This window comes from Schistocerca americana, chromosome 8, assembly GCF_021461395.2.
Source record: "Schistocerca americana isolate TAMUIC-IGC-003095 chromosome 8, iqSchAmer2.1, whole genome shotgun sequence".
In the NCBI taxonomy this organism is placed as follows: domain Eukaryota; kingdom Metazoa; phylum Arthropoda; class Insecta; order Orthoptera; family Acrididae; genus Schistocerca; species Schistocerca americana.
The window spans coordinates 519,143,336-519,160,942 of NC_060126.1; the positions used below are offsets into that span (position 1 = coordinate 519,143,336).

The 17,607-nt window shown below is 43.9% G+C and overlaps 1 protein-coding gene across 1 annotated transcript in view; it reads left to right on the forward strand.

The window, feature by feature from the left end:
• Window positions 1–17,607, forward strand: part of LOC124625787 (organic cation transporter protein) — a 471,790-nt gene that overhangs the window by 179,021 nt on the left and 275,162 nt on the right. The window lies entirely within an intron of this gene.

Consider the following 17,607-nt stretch of genomic DNA (forward strand, 5'->3'; position numbering starts at 1 on the left):
CTAATTCCAAAAAGACTGGTGCCGACACTTGTGACTATTACCTAACTATCAGTTTACTACGTAACTGTTGCAAAATACTGATACAGTTACAGAAGAATGGAAAAAAGATGGCATTGGGGAGGATCAGTTTAGACTTCGGGGAAAATGCAGGAACACACCAGGCAATACTCGATGACTTACCCTAGAAGCTAGGTTAAACAAACGCAAACTTAAAACAAACACAGATTTAAAGAAACCTTTTGACAACGTTGACTGGAATACTCTCTGCGAAATCTCGAATGAAGGAGGCGTGTAAGATAACATTTATGGAGAAACGAGAGTACAGTTATGAGAATCAAAGGACATGAAAGGATATCAGTAGTCGAGAATGGCGTCAGGACTGTAGCCTACGCCGACGTTGTTCAATCTGTACATTGGGCAAGCTGTGAAGAAAAGCTAGGAAAAATTTAGAATGGCAATTAAAGTTTGCTGGTGCTATTGTCATATTGTGAGAGGGCAATGCACTTCGAAAACTAGTTGAACGGAACTGATAGTGTCTTGGAAAGAAGTTAGAAGACGAGCATGAACAAAAGTAAAACAAGGCAATAGAATGTACTCGAACTAGATCGAGCGATGGTGAGGCAATTAGATTTCGAAATGAGGTACTAAAAGTATTAGACGAGTCTTGCTGAAATGGACGCTGACCGAAATAGAGAAGGTATAAAATGCAGACTGGCAATAGGAAGAAATGGATTCTTGAAAGACTGCAATTTAACATCGAATGTAAATCTAAGCGCTAGTGATTGAAGATACTCGTCTGGAGTCTAGACTTTTGCTGAAGAGAAACGTGGACGACATACACTTAAGGCAAGAAGAGAATAAAACCTTTTTGAGATATAGTATGACAGAGAAACGCTGAAGACAGGATCGAATAAGTAATAAGGAAATACCGAATCGAATTTCGCAAAACAGAAGTTTATCGCTTAACTTGACTAAAAGAAGGAATCAGTTGACATGACACATCCTAAGGCATAAAGGAATCGTCAATGTAGTAATACCGGGAAGTGTGGGGGTAAAATTTTTAGAGCAAGGCCTAGCCATGAATGCAGTAGCAGGTTCAAATAGTTGCAAATCGCAGTAGTTACACAGAGATGAAGAGACTTGCACAGAGTAAAGTGAAACACGAATAGTAGGTTAGTGAAAGAAATATATTGAATATTTTTAAAGCACAATTTAGTTTAAGAAAGAAAAAATAGAACGCAACGTAATAGGTTGGAGAGTGAGATTGTTGATCTGGAATACAGTGCTTTACGATCGCATGATTATTGTTGCGTTCAAAAACAAACTGTAAAAGTCGTCTTGAGTTGCGGTAGACTGCAGATCAGTCCATGCAGAATCATCGCTGTCAGATGAGCAGATGCTGCAGTTGATTCGTATGCACGGAACCCCGTGTGCTGCGCAACACGCCTCACCGGACAAGTTTCTCTTTTGTCGCTGTACAGGGCACACCAAAGATAATACTCCAGTGCTGTGTACTACTGTGTAAACTCGGCTTAATTCTCAACACTGAAACACGCTGACTGTGGTGTTTGTTCCTATGCTGAAGGTGTGAAATGTAATTTCTCGTACGAGAAGTACACAAAATCTCCGGTAGCTATGTTCTGTATATTAGGACCGAGACGATGATGGATCCGTGAGTTACGGGATGCCAGCTACTGGCCTCTGCTAAAGAGCCGACTCCGGGTGCACAACATTACGTACAGATGCGGTCATCAATATTCACTCACATTTATTTCGATAACTTTCCGCGTCAAATGCGTCATTACGTACCAAATGTACACAGAAAGCTCGGTAGCTACACCGAGTGTCCAGGAGGAATTATCAGATTCGCGGATATACGAACTACGGGTCAAGGGCAACAGACAGATTCCATATTTTCTAGATTTCCGGAATGCACTGGTTCGGTGCCCAACTGCAGACTGTTAAATGAAGATCGAAACATACGAACATACGGAGTAGTTTCCCAGACATGAGTGGCTCGAAGACCTAAGTAATAGAACAGAGTATGTTGTACTGGACGGCGAGCGTTCAATATCAGAGACAAGGGTATCTTCAGGCGAGTGTGATTGGACCGCTGTTATTTTCTATACACAAATACTGTAGTTTGGCGGAAAGGACGGGCAGCGATCAGCGGTTGTTTGCTGATGATGCTGTGGTGGACGGGAACGCGTCGCAGTTGTGTGACTGCAGGACGATCGAATACAAGACGACTTTGACAAAATTTATAGTAGGTTTGATGAACGGCAGCTAGCTCTAAACATATAAAAATTTAAGTTAATGTCAAAGAGTAGAAAACACAAACCCGTAATGTTCGGATACAGCATTAGTAGTGTCCCGCTTGTCATTTAAATTCCTGGGTGTAACACTGCAAAAGCGATATGAAATAGAACTATTATGTGAGGAACGTGGTATGGAAGGCGACTAGCCGACTTCAGTTTATTGGGAGAATTTCGGGAAAGTGCGGTTCATCTGGAAATGAGAACACGTATAGAACGATAGTAGGAATACTGTCAGAATCATAGAACGAAGTCTCTTTCGACCGGATGACATAGCTGCTCGAATGTCTGGGGTCCGTACGAGAATGAATTAAAGTAGGACATCCAAGCAATTCAGAAGCGGGCTGCTAGATTTGTTACCCGTAGGTTCGAACAACATGCAAGTGTTACGGAAATGATTCTGGGACGCAAATGGGAATCCATGGAGGGAATGCGACGTTCTTTTCGCGGAACACTATTGACAATTTAGAGTAACGGCGTTCTAAGCTGGCCGCAGAACGTTTCTACATCTAGGAGTATTTCTAGCTGTCGATGCGAACTTGCATCTTGACGGAAATTACAGTACACATTTATTATTGTGAGAACTTATCTACATACTACAGTGGGCAAATCACTTTGGTTCAAGTTATGCTATGACTTTCCTGCCGTTCATGCCAGTTAAGCTTGATAACGGCCATTGACCGAAACTAGCAGCGAACTGTTTAAAATACACACGCAAAAAACTTTTTGCATCACCCTGGTTTCCAGAACTCCTTAAGGTTGACGTTGACTCTCGATATTGTATCATAGACACAGTCCCGTTGACTGATCAGAGGTGTCACTAAACCCACCCAGAGATGTAAACAACCATTCATGAGCAGCGCCTATTAGACGGAGGGGGTCTGACAGCCGATCACTTCCAGTCATTCCACCAGGAAGGAGGTACACGGCTCGTGTTGTCTGTAGGTCAACCATGCCTAGACTGTCAATACTGCGGTTCGATCGTTCCGCATTGTTGCTTTGTGCCAGGAAGGGCTCTCAACAAGGGAAGTGTCCAGGCGTCTCGATGTGGACCAGAGCGATGTTCTTCGGATATGGAGGAGATAGAGACAGCAGCTGTCGATAACATGTCTCGCTCAGGCCGTCCAAGGGCTGCTACTGCAGTGGATGACCGCTACCTACGGATTATGGTTCGGAGGAACCCTGACGGCAAAGCCACCATGTTGAATAATGCTTTTCGTGCAGCCACAGGACGTCGTGTTACGACTCAAACTCTGCGCAGTAGGCTGCATGACGCGCAACTTCACTCCCGACGTCCATGGCGAGGTCCATCTTTGCAACCACGACACCATGCAGCGCGGTAGAGATGGGCCCAACAACGTGCCGAATGAACCGCTCAGGATTGACATCATGTTCTCTTCACCGATGAGTGTCTCATATGCCTTCAACCAGACAATCGTCGGAGACGTCTTTGGAGGCAACCTGGTCAGGCTGAACGCCTTAGACACTGTCCAGCGAGTGCAAAAAGGTGGAGTTTCCCTGCTGTTTTGGGGTGGCATTATGAGGGGCCGACGTACGTCGCCGGTGGTCATGGAAGACGCCATAACGGCTGTATCATACGTGAATGCCATCCTCCGACCGATAGTGCAACCATATCGGCGGCATATTGGTGAAGCATTCGTCTTCATGGACGACAGATCGCGCCCCCATCATGCACATGTTGTGAATGACTTCCTTCAGGATAACGACATTGCTCGACTAGAGTGGACAGCATGTTCTCCAGACATGAACCCTATCGACAATGCGCGATGAACCCTATCGAATATGCCTCGAATATATTGAAAAGGACTGTTTATGGACGACGTGACCATCAACCACTCTCAGGGATCTACACCGAATCGCCATTGAGGAGTGGGACAATCTGGACCAACAGTGCCTTGATGAACTTGTGAATAGTATGCCACGACGAATACAGGCATGCATCGATGCACGAGGACGTGCTACTGGGTATTAGAGATACCAGTGTGTACAACAGTCTGGACCACCACCTCTGAAGGTCTCACTGTATGGTGGTACAGCATGCAATGTGTGGTTTTCATGAGCAATAAAAAGGGCAGAAATGATGCTTATGTCGATCTCTATGCCAATTTTCTGTACAGGTTCCGAAACTCTCGGAACCGAGATATGCAAAACTTTTTTGATGTGTGTAAATAAAAACTGAAGACTTCACCATGAATTTTAACAATTATTTGGCGGCTGATTATCACCACCGGCAAGCATGTATAAAAACATAGTTTCGTTGCTAGTGTGACTGTGTTCAGAAACAACGATGTAGACATGAAGAATGAAGATACGAATGGCAACAATGTTTCTTTTTATTTAAGAAGCTTTAGTTATCACGTAAAAAATTCGGAGGCATTACTTTTCAGCACGCCTCGTGTATTTGGTGATGCGAGCAGTTATACGACTTCCCAGCAGAAGGGAGAGCAACGGCGTGCCGAAGGCAGAATGATGAGCTGCCGGATAAATATTGGCAACCCACTGTAAAACACGACGTAAGGATCATTTTGGTATGTGGCTGCAATTCGCATTTGTCGAGGAAGAGCTTACTTTTATTGACAGCACGTTAAACAAGGAGGAATATGACATCACCATGTAGCAAAATTCTGCACATGACTAAGAAAAGTCTGGGATTCGATCACATTTTTCCAAAACAACTACCAGAAGCTCACATCATACTTTCTGAGAGAATTACTTCTTTGTAACTGTTCCAAAGTTATTCAGACAGAACCTCGGTCACCATTTCTAAGCCTATAGAAAATCTGTAGATCAGACTGGATATGAAGATCAAGTAAACTCAATGAACTCTAAAGGGGACCTGGAAAAAATGCTCAAGAAGGAAGAATGGGCTTGATGACGCAGCTAAAATCTTTGGTAAAATGGAGACCGTTTGAAAACGGTTACAAAGCTGAAGGGATATCAACAAAGAATTAAGTTACTCGTACATTCAAGAAAAATTTAGTTGCGGCCGAATACTGAAGATATCTGAAAAAAATTGTCCTAACTTTTTGTTTAAGAAGTTACGTCAAAGTGCTTAAGAAGTTGTACGCCAGAGTTACATTTACTAAGACAATGCATTTATTCATTCATTGAACTTTGTTTATTTAATTTATACATATGATAATAAAACATTACTAGAAATAATGAAGTGATCGAATGTTAATGACATCCTCTGTAACTAAGAAAGATAACACCGCTGTTTACGATCCATTGTGGTGCGAACGCCTGGCCAGTTTTTCGCATGTTCCTTGGGTCAAGTTCGCGACAACCCGCCATGATGTTGGACGTGTCAGTAGGTTTTCAAATAAGGCAGATTTTATCTGTGAAAACTTGACTACACACTGGACATTACATAGATGGTTTATTAATATTAATCAACAAAAAAACAACAAAACTGATAAATGTAATAGAGCTACAAACGGAACATATCTATTCAGAAACCCATCTATGAAGTAGAAGTAGTTGGCAAGAGAAATGAATTCAGTTTGTTTCTAAAGTTCTTGTTATTTTTCAGCACACTGGGGGAGAGGAAATGTTTTTGTGGTTGCATACTTTGATCATTTCTGTGCAACAGCATGATGAAATTATTGATATTGGAGGCTGTTTGTGTTCCCGGACCTATATTGCCTTCCGAAACCCCTCCTAAATCGGAATTTGTTTTCCGTCTCTTTATTGACCACGTCGTTGCTGGAACATCACATTGTAATCTTCCTCCTATGTATTGGTACACACACAAACCGTCGACAGGTGAATATATTTGGAGGCCTACTTTCTGTGAATCTTCCATGAAGTCTTGTTAATACCAGCTTTAAGCCTAATTATTTGTTCCGAAAATCGATTGGTAGCTACAATCCATAACCTCGTTAAGTATAATCAGAGATATAGTTTTAATAACGCTTGACTCCTCAGTTCATTAGTGTGTGGCAAGAAGTGTTCATTAAAATGCGAGCAACCACGAAAACGAGTGCTTTTATCGAGAAAGAAACGCTTTACATGTTCCCATTGCTCCTCGACACGTGGATGACCTGACATTTCCTGCATTGAAGATGGGCCATTATATGCAAATGCTTTGCGTAGACCGAAATGATGAGCTTTCGTCAGTAGTAAGCATACTTAAAGGCTCCGGACGGATTCAGGAAAACCCATTTCCTTTTGTTGGCCCTTTGTCCAGCATCGGCGCAGTGTTGGCATGTTTCTTAATGGAAGTGACATGGTTAATTTAATGGGTAACCGGATGCCCTTACTGTCACCATGCTGTTGCCCCAGGCTAGAATACATGTACCGCAATTGTCTGCATGTAGTGTTATTCATCTGAAAGTGAGCGGAAGTTTCCTAAATGTTTGCGAATCCTGAAACATATGCGGAACTTGGGTATCAGCCCAGTATTCACTTAGTGGGGTGTGGGGAAACGCCTAAAATCCACATACAGGCTGAGCAGCACACACAACCTCGCCGTTAATCGGCCGAGCGGATTCGCTGCAGGCCGGAGCACCTCCCCGTCCAGGAAGCGGCGCAGACATGATTTTATGTATACAGACTGAAATGGCGAGTGAACATTTGTACCGAGGGCGGGAGTCGAAATAGACCAGGCCGGCAGCGAGAATTTGGATCGTGGAAGGAAGCGTGACAGGGTAATCCGAGCGGTTGTGTGAAACGCTGTGCCAAGGCGGCTTAGTGGCTATCACACCTGCCTAGCAAGCAGAAGACCCGGATTCGATTCCTGGCCTTGGTACAAGCTCTCACACCGTCGCTTTAGTCTGTACACATAAAATTATAATAATTTGTCTACTTATGTACATAACACCTACAGCTTTCTGTCTCGTTCGGTTAATTCCTTTATGATGCGCCGTTTTTTGGTGTATCAGTGTTTACATTTGTACTGACTAGGAAAATATTTCACACTGAAGACAGTGACGGCTCATAACCATATATTAGCAAGTATGTGAAAGACTACTCGTTTATGGGTTCTGTTACCGTGTGTCAGCTTCTGCTACTAATTGTGATATACGCCGTATATTTCGGGGTTATACTGTGAAACCATGTGAAATACCGCACACGCACACGCTGTCGGTCCAACGACCGTAAACATAAACGGTTGTCTTCCTTTGCCCACCTTCCTTTGCGGCGTATGAGAGTTCTTTAAGCGTATCAGTTGTGAGTATAGCTGACAGTAAACGACGTGTGTAGAGTGCAGTGTCAAGTTGGTGCCGAAGATGAAGATAGAAGGGAGACAGTGAATCCCGGTGCCGGCACTTGGCCTAATATTCTCGAACACCACCATCTACGTCTACATGGCTACTCAGGAATACACAGTTAAGTGCTTGGCAGAGGATTCATCGAAACACCTTCACACTAATTCTGTATTATTCCACTCTCGAACAGCGCGCGAAGAAAAACACCTATAGCTTTCCATTTCAGCTCTGATTTCCCTTATTTTTGTTTTTGGTGACTGTTTATACCTATGTGGGTTGACGTCAACAAAATATTTTCGCAATCAAAGGAGAAAGTTGGTGACGGAAATTCCGTGAGAAAATCCCGCCGCAACTAAAAACGCCTTTGATTCAATGATTTCCACCCCAAATCCTGTACCATGTCCGTGACACACACTCTCATATCTCTCGATATTGCAAAACGTCCTGACCTTCTCTGAACTTTCTCGTAGTAGTCCGTCAGCCCTATCTGGTTAGCCGGCCGCGGTGGCCGAGCGGTTCTAGGCGCTTCTGTCCGGAACCACGCGTCTGCTACGGTCGCAGGTTCGAATCCTGCCTTGGGCATGGATGTGTGTGATGACCTTAGGTTAGTTAGGTTTAAGTAGTTCTAAGTTCTAGGGGACTAATAACCTCCGATGTTAAGTCCCATAGTGCTCAGAGCCATTTGAACCTTTTGAACCTATCTGGTAAGATCCCCACACCGCCCAGCAGTATTCTAAATGAGGACGCACAAGCGTAGTGTAGGCTCTCTCCTCAGTAGATCTGTTGCATCTTCTAAGTGTTCTACCAATGAAACCGCAGTCTTTGGCTCGCCTTCCGAACATCATTTGCAACGTGTTCATTCAATTTAAGTTGTAATTATAATTCGTAGGTGTTTAGTTCAATTTAGGGCCGTTACACTTGACTGATTTATCGAGTAACGATAGTTTAACGGATTTACTTTAGCATTCATGTGGATGATCTCACGGTTTTCGTTATTTAGGGCAATTTCCAATTTTCGCACCATACAGATGTTATCTACATAGTTTTGAAACTTTTTTTTAATCGTCTGATGACTTAACTAGACGATAAACTACAGCAGATCTCCAAACAACCTAAGAGGGCTACTCAGTTGTCTCCTGAAATCATTTATGTAACAGAAACAGCGGGCCTATAACACTACCTTGGGGAACCCCAGAAATCACTTCTCTTTGCCTCGATGACTTTCCGTCATTTACTACGTACTGTGGGCTCTCTGACAGGTAATCACGAACGCAGTCGCATAACTGAGACGATGTCCCATAAGCACGCAATATGATTACAAGACGCTTGAAAGGCACGGTGTGAAGAGTCTTCTGGAAAGAGGATGCCGAGCTTAACTACTTGCGCGACGCTCTTGTCTGCAGAAGTCGGTGTACCCCCGTACGAAAGTGTGACGGAGATGCTCGAGGAACTCAGACAGAATCGTAAAGGTTTTCAGTACATAGTGTCCTGCAGCTCTCAAGTACTGAAGAAAAACGTGCTTAATTGTTTGCACCAAAGCTACTATTTATTTATTTATTGGCTGTCTAGGTTCAGGCTCTGCCCGTTTTTCCAAGCCACCTATTACAGAAATCAAAATTTTATGAGTGAATGCGTCGAATATGGATAATAAAGGCATCAGTAATAATGTGGTCAAGACAGTAACTGCATACGAATTTTGTATTTGGGATATACATGGAGTGGACGGTTCTGTTTACGTCATCACACTGTAGTTGTAGTTTGGATATGTGTTAAAGCATGTCACAGTTCTAGTTACAGCTTGCTGTAGTATGTCAATCTATGAGCATACGATTTATTTGTCGTAATTTTTGTACCTGTAGTACCTGTCTTAATCTCATTCGCGTGGCACGCGAGAGCGAGAGCATTTACCGTTTACAAAATACACTCCTGGAAATTGAAATAAGAACACCGTGAATTCATTATCCCAGGAAGGGGAAACTTTATTGACACATTCCTGGGGTCAGATACATCACATGATCACACTGACAGAACCACAGGCACATAGACACAGGCAACAGAGCATGCACAATGTCGGCACTAGTACAGTGTATATCCACCTTTCGCAGCAATGCAGGCTGCTATTCTCCCATGGAGACGATCGTAGGGATGCTGGATGTAGTCCTGTGGAACGGCTTGCCATGCCATTTCCACCTGGCGCCTCAGTTGGACCAGCGTTCGTGCTGGACGTGCAGACCGCGTGAGACGACGCTTCATCCAGTCCCAAACATGCTCAATGGGGGACAGATCCGGAGATCTTGCTGGCCAGGGTAGTTGACTTACACCTTCTAGAGCACGTTGGGTGGCACGGGATACATGCGGACGTGCATTGTCCTGTTGGAACAGCAAGTTCCCTTGCCGGTCTAGGAATGGTAGAACGATGGGTTCGATGACGGTTTGGATGTACCGTGCACTATTCAGTGTCCCCTCGACGATCACCAGTGGTGTACGGCCAGTGTAGGAGATCGCTCCCCACACCATGATGCCGGGTGTTGGCCCTGTGTGCCTCGGTCGTATGCAGTCCTGATTGTGGCGCTCACCTGCACGGCGCCAAACACGCATACGACCATCATTGGCACCAAGGCAGAAGCGACTCTCATCGCTGAAGACGACACGTCTCCATTCGTCCCTCCATTCACGCCTGTCGCGACACCACTGGAGGCGGGCTGCACGATGTTGGGGCGTGAGCGGAAGACGGCCTAACGGTGTGCGGGACCGTAGCCCAGCTTCATGGAGACGGTTGCGAATGGTCCTCGCCGATACCCCAGGAGCAACAGTGTCCCTAATTTGCTGGGAAGTGGCGGTGCGGTCCACTACGGCACTGCGTAGGATCCTACGGTCTTGGCGTGCATCCGTGCGTCGCTGCGGTCCGGTCCCAGGTCGACGGGCACGTGCACCTTCCGCCGACCACTGGCGACAACATCGATGTACTGTGGAGACCTCACGCCCCACGTGTTGAGCAATTCGGCGGTACGTCCACCCGGCCTCCCGCATGCCCACTATACGCCCTCGCTCAAAGTCCGTCAACTGCGCATACGGTTCACGTCCACGCTGTCGCGGCATGCTACCAGTGTTAAAGACTGCGATGGAGCTCCGTATGCCACGGCAAACTGGCTGACACTGACGGCGGCGGTGCACAAATGCTGCGCAGCTAGCGCCATTCGACGGCCAACACCGCGGTTCCTGGTGTGTCCGCTGTGCCGTGCGTGTGATCATTGCTTGTACAGCCCTCTCGCAGTGTCCGGAGCAAGTATGGTGGGTCTGACACACCGGTGTCAATGTGTTCTTTTTTCCATTTCCAGGAGTGTACATTGTTCCTAAAATTGATACTCTCAAAAACTACTCTAAGACGATTTCCTAGAAAACTCTTATTTTCTTTTGAAACGTTCAAAATCTACTCTGTAAACTGTTACGGACATAACATGTAAGTTGCAGGTTGACTGAAATATTTGCCTAGTGAAAATTTACACAAAGCTGAAAGAATTTGCTGCTAGTCGTTTCCAATACCATACGAGAAAGTGTATGCACCACTTGTTCTTTTTGTTCGATTTTTGGAAGTCTCGGCAAAGGGAGGATACTTCATAATTTTCAAAATATTGAACATAAAAGGACACATTTGTTAATGAATAATACAGTAAACATTTCATAATGAAACATAACTTTTATTGCAAACAGATCGGCACCCAGTATAAAACAGCAACATATATTGGCTGGTATTGCAGGCAGTGGTCTCCATGATCGACGACTCAGATTGCAAATCGGAGGACAGTGTAGAGCTTTGGTTTTCTCCAGAATACATGATGTAGTAAATGGGGATGGGGCGTCAAGAAAGATTTCCCGAACAATATCCTTGTTACTGTCGAGGAACAAAACGTTGTTGACGTGTTCTTCCACAAGTCTGTACCTCAGTGGGTTCAGAAAGTCTCGCAGAGACGAGAAGAACCGCTCCACGCTCACTCGTGTTGGGTAGCGAGCGCGACACAAGCGTATGCATACAATTTTGGCTGTACTAAACGTTGCTCGTCTCGGTACTGGAGGACATTTGCGATTTTCTTAAGTTGCTTCGTACCTTCGAAATAACTGCGGAGTTTTGTCTTAATATACAAATATACAAGTCTCGACCTCAAACCATATTTTACATAGGTAAGAAATGACAGCATCCAAGTCATGTTATTCCAGGAACGAAAAAAATCGGGGCTCCATTAAGCGGGCCGACTTAAAACCTGTGGGATCGAACAATGCCGTATATCTCACTTCACAACTTTCATGCATTTGGGTACGTTCCTTGTTGTCCATTGCTATTTTTGAGTTCTTCGGGAGATCGCTTCCGGGCATGTTGACAAGTCGAAGTTTGCACTTTAGCCAAGGCCAAAAAAATCTCCCAAGACCAATCCTTCCTCTTGTATGGCGGTAATGTTGGTTCTGGCGGGCCCAGGGGCGGCTGTGGAGTTAGAAGATACTTTTCTAAAGCGCAAACTTTGGCTGGGAGTTCATCCCACGCGAAGAACGGCGTCACAGCGACTCAGTAGTCAACGACCAACTCCCGTTCATCTGACAACCTATAGGTGACTGCCCTCAAATAGCAGTCCACACTCAGGCAATGAACACTCTTCATCCCAGTCTCCCAACGTAAGAATGTCTCCACGCAAAAGTTTAATTTCCATATTGAGGCTGCTCCCCCCCCCCCCCCCCCCCCCCCCCCCCCCGCAGTGTTTCTCGAATAGTTGGACAACTCGTAGCGTCCTAACTACTATCTTCCAGTCCTTGACTTGTCTAACTTTTACTCCTAAAAAATGTCGATGCATGTTTGATGCTGCGTCGACTTCTAAACATCAGTCTGCACTTCAATTCCTGCCTTAGTTTTGCTCGTTACTGCGGAAGCAAGGTCCGGAATGAGTGGAGGAGTGGTTGCAGAATTCACGACAACCCTGAAAAGTCACAGAATAACGTTGTTTCCTTTCTTCAAAAACTATTACCATAGAAACCAAAAATAATAATTCCAGACAATTAAAGAAACACTAAACTTCACACATTTTCCTTTGCACAGCCTACAAAACCAACAGAACTGACAATACCTACAGTATCTATGATCTTAAAGAGAAAGTACAACATTTTCTATTTAAAAGAAACTTAAGGCGTAGACTAGGTTAAGTGTAAATAATAGAAATCAAATTCATTTACAAGAAACAACCTTTTCAGACATTTTTCTAAACCTTGTGCTGCGATGTTTAGAAGATATATTGTAAATAGTGTAAATAAAGAATATAGTGACATAAGTTGTTCATCATTCAAGAAGACACAGTATATATTCTTATACTTTCGTCTAGGATGAATATTTAAGCACATATTAAAAAATTTTACATTATATGTGTGAATTTTTGTAATAACATGTGAATATGTCTTCAACAACGGGGAACGTCGGCCATCGCTTTTCCTAACATATGTGATGTCGTGGCTAGATTGATTCTTATATTACGTCAATTCGTAAAATTTATTTACAACAAAACAATTAATTACTGATGCTATGTACAATCATGTACACAAGAACATTAATACGATGCTGAGACCCCTGTAACCGATACTTGTGATGACCTACGCAAGTACAATACTCTGCTCAGTAATGGTGATGGCGCAATAATGTCATAAACTCTGGTTTCACGCCCACATCCCCACCGCGCCGCCGCCTCTTCTTCGTCGCTCCAGACCCTTCACATCACAATCCTTCGTGCGCTGACATCCACCGTTAGCCACGTCTGGTCTATGGAATGTGATGTTATCTGTTCCGAAGCTACACATATAACAAGCAGAAATTCTCACTAAAGACCGACGGTTAAAATCATTCCAAATTGTTTTAATCTTTTGTACAGCAAATTACATCGACAAGAACATTACAACCGTCCACAATGTAGACTAATGATACAATCATCAATATTTTATCTAAATTTAATCAGCCTTTCATACGGTCGACAGTATAAAATCGTTCAATTTTGACTGGTTTTCTTTTTGTAATAACATAAGTCTGTGGGATACTTACAACCATGAGACACGTCGGTTTTTACTATTTTTGCTAACACGTAACAAAATACACTATAGTCTACTAAACATCGAAAGTCAGACGGTATTCAGTTACGAACGGAAATCGGTTATAGGCTGCACGGTCCGTATATGTTGGCACTTCAATTTTTGTCAGGAAAATGTAAGCTTACCTATCTGAAGCTGGCAAGGTTTCGAACTCTGGTAATATGATTTTTTTGGAAGACTTCATTGTCCAGAAGGATGAACGCGTGTGTGTGTTCAGCCACCAACCGCGCACACTGCGTTTCCAGCTGTCAGCCAGACACAGAGACGCCCTTCAGGACGCTTTCCACGGGCGTTCCGTTTTTGGGTGCTGGTTCTCCAGTTTCTCCTGTAGGCTTTGAAAATGCAGCTTTGTCACATCTTTGGATTTGATTCGTGAGATTTCCACTGTGCCTTCCGTGGGAATGCAGGGTTCGAATTAAAATAGTGCTAAACATCAATGACATACCAGGTTTCACTGAACCGAAATACTACACTTTTAAATCCAGTAAACAAACACATTTCACTTACTTAGCCATTTCTTGCCACACATGTCTACAGTTAACAAACCGGCTTCGTTCAGATACGTCAGAAAGTCATACAAAGCGTGTTACAAAGGGCGAAACGAGAGTGTAAAAGCGTGTCAAGTATGTGAATGCAGTGAACATATTGTCTGGGAGCCAGCGGCGTTTTCGATTAGTCATTTGGGATAATTTAGTTTTGTTTATAAATGATAGTTCTTGTCCTAACTAGGCGTCAATGTTACGGCAAAATGGCGGTGAATGTGGAAAAAAAGTCAAAATGAAGTTACAGGTAATGATGTGAAACTGAAGTATATGCTTCTGTGTACTGTACCTTGAGCGAAAAAGCCCTTCAGCTGGCGAATTATAGGTGTATTAAATGAATTGTTCTAGATAAATACGTAAACATAATGTTCAAGGAACCCGGAGTAAGCTGACATTCTCTTTGAAACTAAAGCTTCCGTCAAACGTAGTAAAGATTTCAGATTTCTTTACTACGAACCCATGAATAAAATATGTAACTGCTATTTTGATGACTTTGTCGCAATAGACAGTAGGAACAATCCTTCAGAAGTACTGCGTAGATGCGTAGAACTATCCACGTGGTATTCGTCCTAATAATGCAACAGGCGCACATGTGTTAAGCTTCTAAAATCTGGTTTTTTTAATTCTAAAACGCTCTGTTATGTTTGGACCCGGCAAAATAATAGAAGTGACATTCTCGATAATGTGTTTGCAGAAACGAAAAACAGTATAACAAAAAATTGGCATACCTAAATGAGAACATGCAAATAAATTTTACGATCAGCCAATACCTTTGGGGCCGACTCATTCAGATGCTCTCTCTCATTTAATGTTCACGACAGGACAGCATTATAATAGTGTATGCAATAAACAGGGTGTAAAGATGTTTTACTTACCGGTAGTCTGTAGGTACAGTCCGAAATTAAACACTTCGATACGCCGAAAAATTCGCCATAACTGTAAATTTCATGTATAGGATGAGACCTCTTCCTCCTTGCTGCAGCTGATTTTGCACGTGCACTAGCCATATCGATAACTCAGATTAAAAAGAAAACAAATAGATAAAGAATAGATGAAGAATATTGAATACGAAAAACGTTTTTAACCCCACACGACGGGGTTACCCTTGATCTAGCTACCGACACCTGACACAGGACGCTAATAAGGAGTGTGGCGTGAGAGGAGCAGCAGTAATCCGCTCGTGATTTCCCTAAATCGCTCCAGGCAAATGCCGGGATAGTTCCTTTGAAAAGGCACGGCCGACTTCCTTCCCTGTCTTTCCCTAATCCGATGAGAACGTTGGCTTCACAGTCTGGTCTCGTCCCCCAAACAACCCAACCCAACTAATCCGCTCGGCAAGCAGGTAAGGATGCGCCGGAAATTTTCCGAGTTCGACCTGACGGAACACGGTCGCCAGCGTCCTACACGGGTCGTCCGTGCGCCGGTGAAGACGTTCACTGCTGCTAATATCGTTCTTCGTCCAACCGTAGCACTGCAACTTATCACCAGGGATCTAGATGGTGAAATTATGTGCTCCAAAAAACTGGAGAGCACAAAAACATACATGCTTTTCAAAACCTGAATATGTGCACTTAAAAATAAAAAGGCCTATTAAATATTCATAAAATTCATCCATTATAAATAAAAATTTGTAATACTTTATGTATCTACGTAACTCATTTCCATTACAATTGTAATAAATTACTTAGCATATCTGTAAATTTTCTGGAAGTAAAAGCTTCGTATTATCAGAAAAAAAATTCAAAACCCGGCCGAGCCAAGTGGAATTTGTGGTGTTCAAAACAGGTTCACGGCAGATTTTGCGCAGTTCTCCCGTTTCCCCTTCCTTCATTCTACCAATTCTTTATAATATCATCATTCGTTCATACCACCGTCTCCATTAGCCCTAGCAGCAGAAGTGTGCGACGTTCAACTAAACGATAAGTCAGCGATGAAGAACTTTTTCAACTTCACATGTTACTGGCCAGTACTCAACCACTGCAATTTCTAAAGGTTGACACTATAACATACATATATTAACAACTTTATAACCAGATACCTGCTTGCAACCTTTTACGTCTGCTTGCAACCTTTTACGTCTGCTTGCAACCTTTTACGTCTGCTTGCAACCGTTTACGTCTGCTTGCAACCGTTTACGTCTGCTTGCAACCGTTTACGTCTGCTTGCAACCGTTTACGTCTGCTTGCAACCGTTTACGTCTGCTTGCAACCGTTTACGTCTGCTTGCAACCGTTTACGTCTGCTTGCAACCGTTTACGTCTGCTTGCAACCGTTTACGTCTGCTTGCAACCGTTTACGTCTGCTTGCAACCGTTTACGTCTGCTTGCAACCGTTTACGTCTGCTTGCAACCGTTTACGTCTGCTTGCAACCGTTTACGTCTGCTTGCAACCGTTTACGTCTGCTTGCAACCGTTTACGTCTGCTTGCAACCGTTTACGTCTGCTTGCAACCGTTTACGTCTGCTTGCAACCGTTTACGTCTGCTTGCAACCGTTTACGTCTGCTTGCAACCGTTTACGTCTGCTTGCAACCGTTTACGTCTGCTTGCAACCGTTTACGTCTGCTTGCAACCGTTTACGTCTGCTTGCAACCGTTTACGTCTGCTTGCAACCGTTTACGTCTGCTTGCAACCGTTTACGTCTGCTTGCAACCGTTTACGTCTGCTTGCAACCGTTTACGTCTGCTTGCAACCGTTTACGTCTGCTTGCAACCGTTTACGTCTGCTTGCAACCGTTTACGTCTGCTTGCAACCGTTTACGTCTGCTTGCAACCGTTTACGTCTGCTTGCAACCGTTTACGTCTGCTTGCAACCGTTTACGTCTGCTTGCAACCGTTTACGTCTGCTTGCAACCGTTTACGTCTGCTTGCAACCGTTTACGTCTGCTTGCAACCGTTTACGTCTGCTTGCAACCGTTTACGTCTGCTTGCAACCGTTTACGTCTGCTTGCAACCGTTTACGTCTGCTTGCAACCGTTTACGTCTGCTTGCAACCGTTTACGTCTGCTTGCAACCGTTTACGTCTGCTTGCAACCGTTTACGTCTGCTTGCAACCGTTTACATCTGCTTGATATTACTTCATCGTGATTTCTAATCTTTGCTTTTTGAAATTTTGTCTGGAAAAACCTTCCTCTGGTACCTGGTAGCGGGTCATTTGCAATTCTCTTAGCAAATGCAACTCTAATGCATTATACAGCGGGAGTCCTATTGTTTCTATGACATACACAGTAGACGACATTAAAGTTAAAGTAAGCTAATTTTCCCTCTGGACCAGGGGCGGGCGCGGTTGTGACCGCTCGAGCGGCCTGCCTTCTGCTTCCCACCCCTGCCCCGGTGGACACAACCGCACAGCACAGGGCACAGGAATAGGCTCCACATGTTTCCCTTAAAATTTTGCAGTTTAAAGG